The sequence below is a fragment of the Lissotriton helveticus genome, chromosome 11 (genome assembly GCF_964261635.1).
Source record: "Lissotriton helveticus chromosome 11, aLisHel1.1, whole genome shotgun sequence".
Lineage (NCBI taxonomy): Eukaryota > Metazoa > Chordata > Amphibia > Caudata > Salamandridae > Lissotriton > Lissotriton helveticus.
The window spans coordinates 157,002,926-157,014,949 of NC_136072.1; positions in this window are offsets into that span (position 1 = coordinate 157,002,926).

Here is a 12,024-nt window from a genome sequence, read left to right on the forward strand (position 1 = left end):
GAACATGACAGACAACACTTCTTCTGTGTATGTATATTTGGCTATAATGGCATTGAAGAAAAGAAAAAGAGATATATAGGATTAAAAGTGTGTCACCTGCAGTTAGCCATGTTACTGCCCCTTCCCTTAAGGGACGGGCAGCCCTTGATTAAATGTTCCCTGATTGGACCCTAAGGAGGAACTATAAATCTGCGGGTCTTGCTAAAGGTGACCTAAACTTTTCTCATGATTTTGCACTAGTTAATCCTGTTCTGCTTCCTAGGTAGTGTATGGCTTTGTTACTTAAAGGAAACCAAGTTTCATTTTCCACGGGGAAGGAACTGGAACAGTAGCCGAGATTACAGTATATGGTGTAGCGGCCGGAGGTAGAGTTAAAACTTGTGTACTACTTTGGTCTTTTGTGTATCACCCGTACTCTTGGTGTTGTGTCACATGCCTGACTATCACCCAAGTAGTTTCTTGTTCTTCCTATAGATTATTCTTTTGCCGCTTCTCCCCTGATCGATGTTGCATTGTGCCTAGTTATTGGGGATTTTAGCTGTGTCCTAGTCCCATATCCCTTTTCCGTATTCGTTTCACCGGTCAGCCCTTTTATTATTGTTGGTGTATTGTTCAAGTTCACACTTCTAGACTGCAGTGATGTACCAGGGACCCCCATATTATGTATAATTCCCTTTTGTATGACCAGACTAATTTTCAAGAATTTTCTTTAGGCCCACTTCGATGATTTCCAGTCTGACTGTCAGGGTAGTGATGGACTGGCTAACTGACTCAATACTATAGTAAGACAAGTTTTCCACCTCAATAGGAGATACCTTACGTTTATTTTTTTAACATGACAAATTTCCAATGCCTATTTTAATTTGTTTTTTTACCCTTTTGTTCCTTCTGCTTTAATTTTTGGTGGGATCAGATGTGTTCTAATCATGGAAATACCAGGACTCTCTAGTTCTTGTCTTTTGTTTCCACATTTTGATCATTAGCCTGTGTATTGCATAGTGCACCTGATGCACAATTATTAAAGGGAGGTATCTACATGTCCCTGATCATCTGTATCATGTGATTTCCTTTTTGAGGTGTTCTAGATAAGGAATTTAGGAACACCTAGACGTAATCATTAAAAAGAAAATGTTTACCCCATTAGACAATGCCACTATGTGTGAGGACACACATTTAGATAAAATTCCCATGTAGCTACCTACCCTTAGATGGTAGAGGATATGCTCTCACATTGAAGTTAGTGAGGATAATGAAGGGTACCCAATTGAAGAGACTAGAAGTACTGCCTTTGCCTTTGAGAGTGACAGTGCATTCTAGACCAGAGTTGTCCCATGGCTTATGGCCACTCCTTTGAAGATTGCAGGCCATCTGCCCGCAGTCCCATTGTTAAATACAATGAACTGTTTTCGCGCTAATTTGAAGGAAAATAACAACTGTCACATTTCCTATGTCACTAGGTTCTGCGGGATCTTCCAGAGTAAAAGGTAGAGTCATAATAACCTGCAGAACAATGATTTAAGCTGAGTCCTAAATCCCATCAGTGACAGCTACAGATGAAGGGCAGACGTCTTGGACCTAGAGTCCCAGCACCCAGAAAGTAGCAAGGCTGGACAGCGATCGCCAGCGCTTCATCAATGGCATCTCCAAAGCATCGTGCTTGCTCCATCAGACGGCGTTGGACATCAGACAAGAAGGAGGAGCTGGTTCCCTGTTTGCCATAGAACCAGAGTTTCAGTGCAAAAGAGTGAAAGAGAAGGATCCCTGTTGTTGATGGCAGGGCTGGTTTGAGGCTTTAGTTTTCTACCTGTCATGTGCTGGTAACCTCTGACAGCGCGCGGTCCCTTGAACCCCTTGGCCTGAGTTTTGGCCACCCCCCCTTTTCTTTGCTCCAACGGAAGGGCAGTGCACCGGAGAATCCAAGTTTGGCAAAAGGCACTCCATTGTGGTACCCATGTTGAAAGGAAAAATAAAATGAAAGAGCAGCCCGAGCGTCCTCTGACACTGAGCAATGAGTCGTGGAGCCTGAGAATGTAGCTGAAGATGAAATTTTATTGCTTTTTCTGTTTAAGTAGTACCTGGGTCTGCACAAGATGATCTGTGCCCACAACCAACAAAGAGCACAATATCTGTAGTGCCTGCCACAGAGGAGAGACACTGGTGCACTGCATTGAGACATTGAGACTTTCAAGTGAGCGCTGAGTGTTTGCCAGAAGGGCACTCCAACAGATACTGAGAAGCATTATTTTCATGGGAGGCCTGAATTAAGAGGCCCAACGTGGAAGAAGACAGCGGAAGCAGATTTGATGGACGATAGAAGCCTACCAAAGAGGCTTAGAACGGACTTTGGCATAGTTTCACAAGTGTTTCCAGTGCCACCGTATAAAGTGGGTGTTGGATATGTTCCCGTTTGACTGAATTGCCATGGAAGAGGAATAGCCTCTAGTGGCTCCGCCCCTAGCATCCAAAATGGTCCACCAGAAGTGAATTTGTGTGACTGTTCTTACTGTTCTGCTGGCATCGTTTTAAAGTAGTGTTCTGTCTCTACTCTGATAAAGGGTATTCCCATTTCACCTGAGAGCATTGATAAGGATCGCCACTGTCTCACCTGAGTATATAATAGTCACTGAAATGCATAGGAGCCCTGAAGGTGTTTACTAGATGATTTTAGGATTTGCTTTTGCTTAGGACTAGAAAAATGATAATTCTATTTGTATTAGTGGTCATTACTTTCTACTGCTATCTGAATGTTAATGATGACTAAATGCTCTGTTCCCCTTGTATTCCTGCTCATGCCAGCTTAATGAAATGTTTAGAATGGAAAATGCCCACCTAGCAATGAATTAGGAAATTGATAAATTTATGAAAAACTAATGTACAAATATGTTCTATGTTCCAACTGGATCATAGGAATGTCGTCAGCTAATGCTAAAACGGTTGTCTGTCGTAAATTGACAGCAATGGGTTAGCATTTACCTGAAGCCATCTTGTATTTAGAAGTTATCTTATCCGCTTTGTGAAAGCCATTTTGTATTTCTGGCAGCCATTTTGTTTGCCATGTGCTCTGTCCTCCCTCAGTGTTAACTGCTCTTGAAATCTGCCTAGAGACAAATTATATTCAGCATCTTCCACTTCGCACATGCCCAGAAGGGCCTAGCTAGTAGAATGCACCTGCTTCTCTAGTATAACAGTCGGGCTATTTTTGCTGCTGTATGGAGAAGTAACTCTCCTCCCACTTTGTTGAGCAAGTAGATCTTGTATGCCCACCTTAGTCATTTTGCATGCTTACATGAGCCAGGACTGCCCCTTGCATTTATGCTTACCATGTAACTCTAAGCATATATATAAAGCCCCAGTTTTCTGTACTCCTTAGATTGCCTCATTCAGTTGCTAAGGCTTCTGTGTGATGTAGTCTCACTCATTTGAGTTTATTAAAAATGATCTTTTATATTTCAGCTTCTGTGCCAATTTCTTCTTTGTTGGTTTAAAAGGACCAAGTATCAGTGAGACCCCAGGAAGGATTATTGATTTCTTCAGGGGGCTATGGAATAATTTCTCTCTGCCCAGACTCTTACAGATATCCTTAACATATGCAATCCACAGGATATTACCAACATAGTTGAGAGATAAACAGTCCTTAAGGAGCTGCCTATTCAATTGCAATTCTTCCCTTGTCCAAACCTTTATCCGACATAACAGTGGCTTAAGAGCAATCATGTCTCCTATGTACTTTTCTCCGAGCTCGTTATGCACACGGAATGTCGATGTGCTTTGGGGAACCCGGAGCACATGCCCTAGAAACATATTTTCAACACCCTAGAGGTCATGTGGACCTCATTGTTAAAGTACAGTAGTACTGGGAGTGGTCTCGCCCCCACCCTTGGACAGTCAGCCTCCACAGAAAAAATGGTTGCTCCAAACTTAAACATAAAGAGTAGACAGGAAGGGGGCCAGAATGCACCTCTGGTGAACCCCCTACTGATGCTGAAAAGTAGAATGCAAGCCAAAGCTTGAAAATACTGCATATATGCTGAAGTGTGGCCATGTAGATCTCTTAAATGAAGCACAATATCAGAATTCAACTCCATTTTGAGAACAATACGCCACAGCTTCTCACAATTTAAATGCAATCCTCCCTGAGCACTATACAGTAAGTATCAATATTGATGAAGGTAAGTTTCAAGCAATCAAATACTTCAAAATAGATACAGCTATTGTTATAGTCCCAAATAAAAAACAATTCTTCCTCTTTGAGAAAAGAAGCAGCCAACACGTGTTTCGTCATGCACTATTCTGTGCCAAATGACTTCGTCAGGGCTGCACCCAAAACAACAATAATATACACATCAATAAAGTACATTGTGAGGCTAATATTAACATAGTAATATGAGCAATGTGCCATATTAAATTAAATCCAAATTATGCCTTAATCTAGTAGAACAAAAGGATGGAAGAATAGTTACAGAGCATCACCGGAAAACGTATCCAGATATTAACGTCTGAAAGATACAGCAAGTCACCGAGTCACAAAAGTCACCATAGTGCACAGCTCCACCAAGAAAAGGAAAATTATTAAATGAACACAGCCCTGACGAAGTCATATGGCACAGAACAGAACAATTGACTTGAAATAAACACAGTTGAAGACTTCTGAGTTGGATCATTGTTACAAGAACAAATTGGATGGACTATGCTTTGGATCACATTTAGAATTGACTGTTGAAATACAATATATATATTTTTGTGATAGACAGGTGTTGTTCTTGGCTGTATCTATTTTGAAGTATTTGATTGCTTGAAACTTACCTTCATCAATATTGATACTTACTGTATAGTGCTCAGGGAGGATTGCATTTATATTGTTTTGGTACTCACTTTGTGGGTATCTGTGGGGTTGTCTGGGGGCTGACCTCTTTCCAACCCTTTGATGCACTCAATACACTCTAATACATTGTTACTTCACCCATACTTTCAGTAGAGCGCCCAGTCTAAACCTGGTTACCAGAAGTATTTAGCTTCTCACGATTGACCCTATCATAGACTTGGAATCCCTACCATCATGCAGAAAACAATAGATGAGCCGAGTTGCCCTACATCCCAAGCCAGACCAGTCAGGACCCAAACCTGAGACCTGCATTTCTCAGCATTGGAAATGTAGATCAGATGACAGGATGGTAAAACTGGATTAAAAACAACACCAATAGCCAACAGTGGGAGAGAGGAGCATATGGGAGGGAGGAGCGTAGTTGACAGGGGAAACCAAAGGACAAAAAGGCTGCATCCGTGTAGTGAATGACTGAAGTCAAACACCAAAGCACAGTGATCGAATTCAATTAAGGGAATTCGATAGCAGTATTTCAATGCCCACTGAGGGCTACCAGAAATAGACCCTTCCCAGCAGGGTCCCTTAAGAAAAGGAGCAGAAAGGAAAAAATCATTACTGCATTGTTTACCCTAGAAGAAGAGGCACAGAAGGAGGCAGGGGCTTCCACACAAGAGTCCTGCCTCAACCCCTGTGATGGGAGGAGAAAGTCAATGTCTTTGTTTCAGGAATGAGTGCTTATATTTGACCTGCTGTGGGGATGAGAGAGGGGATAACAAAATTGTGCTATTTTTCACATCTATCTAGCGTTGCATCAGTGACTGCCAAGTTCTTTCATAGATTAGAGCAGATGCGGCAGATACAAATAAAAAGTAGTGTGGAGCGGGTGCGGGGGGAGCTCAGAAGGAGCACAGGAGGAAGCGTGGGGGTTAAAAAGAAATAAATAAAAGGCTTACCTGATGCTGCTAGCCACCTCGCTCCTCTGTGCTCCACTGCTCTCCCTCTCCCAGCAGTCCCTGAGATACATCACAGACTTCCCCATCCAAACCAGATGCTGCTTTCATGCTATACATTGCATGAGAGCAGCGTGGAGAGTGGTCTGAGCAGGCTGGTTTGAAGCTCGCTCAGGCACAAGGAGTCTGTGCTGTTCCTAAGTGCGCATGTCTGTTTGGCCAGCTTAAAATGGCCGGCCAAACAGACATGCACATTTGTAGCAGTGCATACCACTCCTCTTCCTAGCATCCCAGTGTTAATCAGGATGGCCCAGCCTGCCCTTTCATGGGCATGCCGGGCATAGCAAGGAAAAAACAAATGATATTAAAATGTTTTATTATTATTTTATTTTTACTTTATTCGCTACTCAGAAAGCAATGGAGTGATGCTCCGCCCCCTTAACGGAGGAGCCGCTGCTGGGGCTGTATTGTTGGGGAAGTACTAATACCTGGATAAACCAATTGTATCACTGCTAGCGGGCTCTCCCTTTAGCATCTACACACAGAGAAACAGTTTAACTTTAACTAATGACCTACTGAATGCTGTTGTATCTATTTCCTGCCCACTTCCTGCCTTCTCTACACCCAACCAATAACGCGTCCATAAAACAACTTTGATTGCTACAGCAAAAATGTGATTTCATGTTTCAGCAAAAAATCCGTTCTCCTGGGACTCGTTTTAGACGAGCAGAAGTTATGAGTTCTTTGACAAACAAGGACAAAAAATGGAACATTTTAAATCATGCAGATCAAGTAAGGAAGAAAAATATCTGTTACAACATGAAAAAGTCAATATTGCAATAAAAACACAACCCTTTAAATCTTGGGGCCCCATACTGTACCCGACCCTTGAACAACCTTTGCATACATTTCTTACTGCATTTTTTCAAACATTATTAAGATACAAACAATTGTTTTTTTTTCTAACGTTCTCATGCATATTATGTGTAGCATCTCACATAAAAGGAGTAAGTCAATACATTAGGATCCGCATGTTACACCAGCCCCCATTTTCTATTTTGACTTCTTCCCACAATCACCTCATCATCCCACACACGCTTGAAATAATTTTTTAGTGTTTCACACAGGTATTGGTAATGGGAGATGCAGAGCATGCATTTTACACCAGTGGTGTCATTTCTGACCTGCTGTTGCAATTACAGCCACCCCTCATTCTTATTACCCGGCTCCATCTTCTGGCCCTGGAGCGCCAATTGTAACCCGAAGACCCTAGGAGCTCTCCCACTTTCAGTGGCAATGTGATGGTTCTATACTTCGCTTTTCAAATCACTTTATCCTTTTTTGTACAATAAAACCTATATCAATCTATGCTGGAGCACCTAATACTTGTAAAGCATGGTCCACGGCTCTGAGGCCATTGTCTCCTAATTTCTTTGCCTGTCAGACACGTGGATTACACGTCACAACACTCATACACTTGCAATGCTTATAATGAACAAGTAATCGCTTTTTCACACTCTGAGGTCTCATATTGCTTGGTATCCTATCGCATCTGCAGTGGCTGAGTAAGTTACTTTTTCTCTTCTGCATCAGCTTTTCATTACCACTTTCTTCATTTGCAAAACCTAGCTTTTACTACGGGGGTTTGCTGGAGAATTTGATTCATACTATCGTCTATTTATATACCTACAACCTCCATGGTTGCTATTGGCGAATTTAATATCCAATTACATATCCAAGATGCCTTTTCGCACATTTTAATGCCTCATATAATTAAAACATATACTTTCACATCAATCGCAGATCATATCTTGCTTTAACTTTATTCCTCTTAAATCATTTTCAAACGTGTTCATTCTCCTGGCAAAACATTGTATGGTGCACTCCCCATTCTTGTTACATTCCCCTAATTATTTTAGTTATTATCTTCTATACTATCCCCTTCTCAGTATGATGTTTGCCAGGCATGATCTGCCGCAGTTGGTTAAATGATCTCTAATTCTCTTCACTTCATTTCTCATTTTAGGTCTACTCTAATTTACAGACCGCTTTAGCTCTGTGTTGATAAAGAGGCCTAGTTAATGCTCTTCAGTTGCTTATGATTCAAATGGTTTTCTTGTCTATCTCAATTCCCTGCTCCTGATTGGACGGCTTTCCTTCCAGTTCTTCTGTTTGTCCCACCCAAGTGCATTGTGGTGTCACCGTGTTTTCATTGAATGCATCCCTCCACTGCTGATGTCACTAACTTTCATTGAAGGGCATGTGGGTGACCCTCTTTTGGTGGCAATTGGAGCTATTGTTACTTGGAAGAGTCACGTTGACTGTTTAGAAATTTAGCACTTCACTGGGCTAGGAGGAGCACACACATATGTGTTTGTACCAAACACAGAACAGCAGTTTGATCATGCATCCATTCTAACTTTGCGTCTATGTATTTCCATCATGTGGAGAAGTGTGGCTCAATGGTCAGAGCGGCAGACCCTGATGCAAAGGTCTATCCCTGGGACCAGGGTTCAATTCCCCGCCTCGGCGAGTCTTGCGCTCAAAAATTCCACGGACCTGATAATTCTTGCCTCTGTGCCTATTCCAATCATGGAGTCCCACTCTGCAACTCTGGGAAATAGCTTGCTTAATCTCCACAACGCTAGGGACGCCTGGCCTCCACCTTGAGGGTGCCCAGGAGTGGACACCTCACAGGGAAAGCCAGGATGGGTTCCACAGCGGTATTCAAACAAGCGCCTTGAGACCCTTGCGGGTGAGTAGTGCGCTATACAAGTATCAATTTACATTTACATCATTTGTTGGAGTTTGGTAAATTAATGTTCACAAGGCATGAAACATTGACATTGGAAAATATGTTACCACATACTGTTCATTTAAGGCAGTGATTGTATATTTTCCATCTATTGTACTAAAAATCATTGTGAAATATGACCTAGATTCATTGAGCCTTTGCGCCGCCCTTGCGTTGCACATAGCAATAGAGGGAAAAGCAGAGGCTTATTTGTAATTTACTAAGCCACACAAGGCCTGATTTGCGTGACCTTCTATGGCTTTGTAATTAAATGTAATGCAGCGCAGCTGCTTGCGCTGTGTTACGTTACATCTCAACTTGGGAGATCTTCCATGGGTGGTGCATGAACGTTCCCTTGCATCCACCCATGGATCTTGGTACATTCCTAGATTTACTAAAGCTCGCAAACCTGGGAATGCGTCAAAGTGCTACGGCTCCCAAGGGAGGTGGAATGAGGAGAAATATCCTCTCCCTCTTTCCACGTGTACTTCATTCGGCAGCACACATAGAAAAAGGAAAATGCCCCTGGATACTGTTATTGTGCAGAAAGTTGATTTTTGCTGCACAAAAAAACAATCCTGCCTGTAACGCAGGAAGAGACGTTTTAAGGCATGGGCAAAGTGGGCTCTGGCCCAGGGCCCCAGCTTTTCAAGGGGCCCCCTGATAGGCGCAGCTCCTTTATGCAGAGATTCTTGCCATGATGACTTTGAATAATTCGTAAACAGATTGTTTTAAATACCATTTTCCTTTCATTTATTCATAATGTGGGTGATGATTGATTGTCTTTAGAGAGACATTTTGCAGAAAAACGTTGCATTTATTTTTCATGCAACATCCATAAAAAAGGTTTCTTATAGCTCACAATAGGTTCACACAAATGAGAAATGAGGGTGTCACAGACTTTAGGTACAGTAATATTAGTTAACTGCAATTGTGTTACAATATTGAAAACACGTCATATCCCTGAATATAAGATGTAAACACATTTAGAATTTGGATGATTGCACCTGTGCCCTGTTGGTGGTGAACAAGGGCCCCCAAATAGGTTTGAGCCATGACCCCCAAAATCTTAAAATGACCCTGAATGCAGGCACACTTGCACTATGGTGTATGAATGCCTGTGTGGGTGCTAGACAGCACAAAGTGTACCAGTGAAAGGACAGAGCAGAAATGCTGGATATTTTTGTAAATATGGAGCATTTCTGCTCTCTACCTTACACACAACACAGCGCAAAAACATTGATTAGCAGTCCTGCAGTGCATGAAATATTTGTAAATATGCCCATATTTGAGTGTGGGCTTACATGTATGTATTATAGTTACATGTGAATGGTAGACATGTCCACAAAGTGATCCCTTTGATCAGAGTGCTCTTACAGCGGGTGCTCAGCGTGGAGGCCGGATCCTGGCCTCAAATTCAATTTTACACACAAAGAAGCGGGGCACTCCGGAGTGAAGGTTATTCAACTTAGTTTAATTCACAGATCCCAACCAACGCGTTATAGCCCTCTCACGGCTATGCTCATGGTTAGTGAGTCTTCTTTTTTACACTAGTGAAACCCAGGTGGCCTCAATGTGGCATTCTGGGATTTGTAGTGCTTTATATTTAACATTATTGTATTTCCAAAAAGAGATAAAATATAGTATCTGGCATTGTCCTTTTCTTGGAGGGTACAATTTTCTTTGGGGTGTATAATGTCTCGTGACACAGTATTTAGACATATTTGGACATTTTTAGCGCAAGACAACTTGGTCAAAAAAAGAAGCGCTTTTCATATCATATAAATTATTTAGAGTATTGTACTCAACATTATCTTTTTCGCTTCTTTTCAGTTTTCACTCAGTTTTCATTAACAGGATATAGTATCCTTAGTCTTTATATCGAGCATTCTTGTCTTAATGTTTTAATTTGCATGTTCAGTTATTGATGTGAATAGTAGACATCTATGAATCTTTCTATATTCCCTCCCATTTGCCCTCCTTCATGCGTGACTATCTGTCTTTCTGTTTGCCTGCCTATCTGTCATCTATCTATTTGTGTTTGTCTGCCTGCCACAGTGCCTGCGCCAGATTTGTTAACATTTTTTTCTAAAAAGGTTAGTCACATTAGCAAGGTGTATCAAACAGCAACACTAAATTAATAATATTAAATTAACTTTGATTCCCCATGGACCTCCTGGAATACTCACAGCACCTCCCACAGTCCCCGCTCCAATGGAGTATTGTGCCAGGTTACATGCAGTGCTGTCAGATGTGCTCCCAGTCCTGCCCTCCCTTCAGGTCCATCAATGTCTTTTTCCTTATTTTTTTATGGATCCAGAAACCACAATGTGTGACAAAGATTTTTGAGTAAAAGTTCAGCTTAAGACAGACTTTATGAATAATAACATATATATGGAAATAAGGTGTATTCCAGTGTTAGATTTCCACTGGAGACAATCTCCTTTTACCCACTACAGAAGCAGTGTACAAGGTCTTGATTGGGCATTGCAACACATTCACACCTATCGAAAGCATACAACATGACACATTAAGTTTGAAAAGATCAGTTCTTAGCAAACTGAGGTGACTTGAGAAATTTGAGGGTCCACAGTTGCAGGCAGGTTACTCCATCACTAACATGACCCATATCCTGTCCACCTTATTACAAGTCCATTATATACTGATGAAGCGGAAATCTCATTTGAATTGCACGGGTGCATCATAATCACGCGTAGAACGCATCCACACATACTCTTGCCATTAGTGTTAAAAGATTTATTGACTAATTTATTGTTTCCAGAATGACTTTCCTCCCCTTTACACTTTCATGATGCTAAAAGGAGCCACCAGAGTTTGATTCTAGAAAGACCTAGTACTTATTGGCCCGGCCCTTTCAATACTATGGCACGGGAAACATAATTTAGCATGCAGTCTGAACCACACAGTGCCTTTACAATGCAATCCAAACAACAACTGTGTCTTTACCACGTGTTTATTTAGCATGCAAGTCATTACACTGACTTGCTTTAGGGAATGCAGTGTTGGTCTGGTGTTGTATTTTAAGGCCGAAACCTTCCCTACTGAAATATTGGAGTTGGAATAGTAAATTACACCATTCTAAAGTCCAGCGCTTCCCTAAGGCAAGTTGTTGTAATGACTTATGTGCTAAAGAAACTTGTGGTAACACTCAGTAGTTGTGTAAACTGCGTTGTTAAGTCATGCGTGGTTTAGGCATGCGTGGCTCTGTAATACAACCCTATGGCACGCGGATGGAATATCTGTCATGTTTGTGATGAAGTAACCACTCTACCAAAGTCTAAATTAGAACCAAAGTAAACAAGTGTACTATGGTACCTGTTGATGCACCTATGCCATCTACTGCAGAAAGATTACTGTCGACATTACTGAACTCACTAGTAGACATTTTGCGGAGGCACACCCCAAAGTAAAATTAATGTGGGTTATAGGAATGTTAA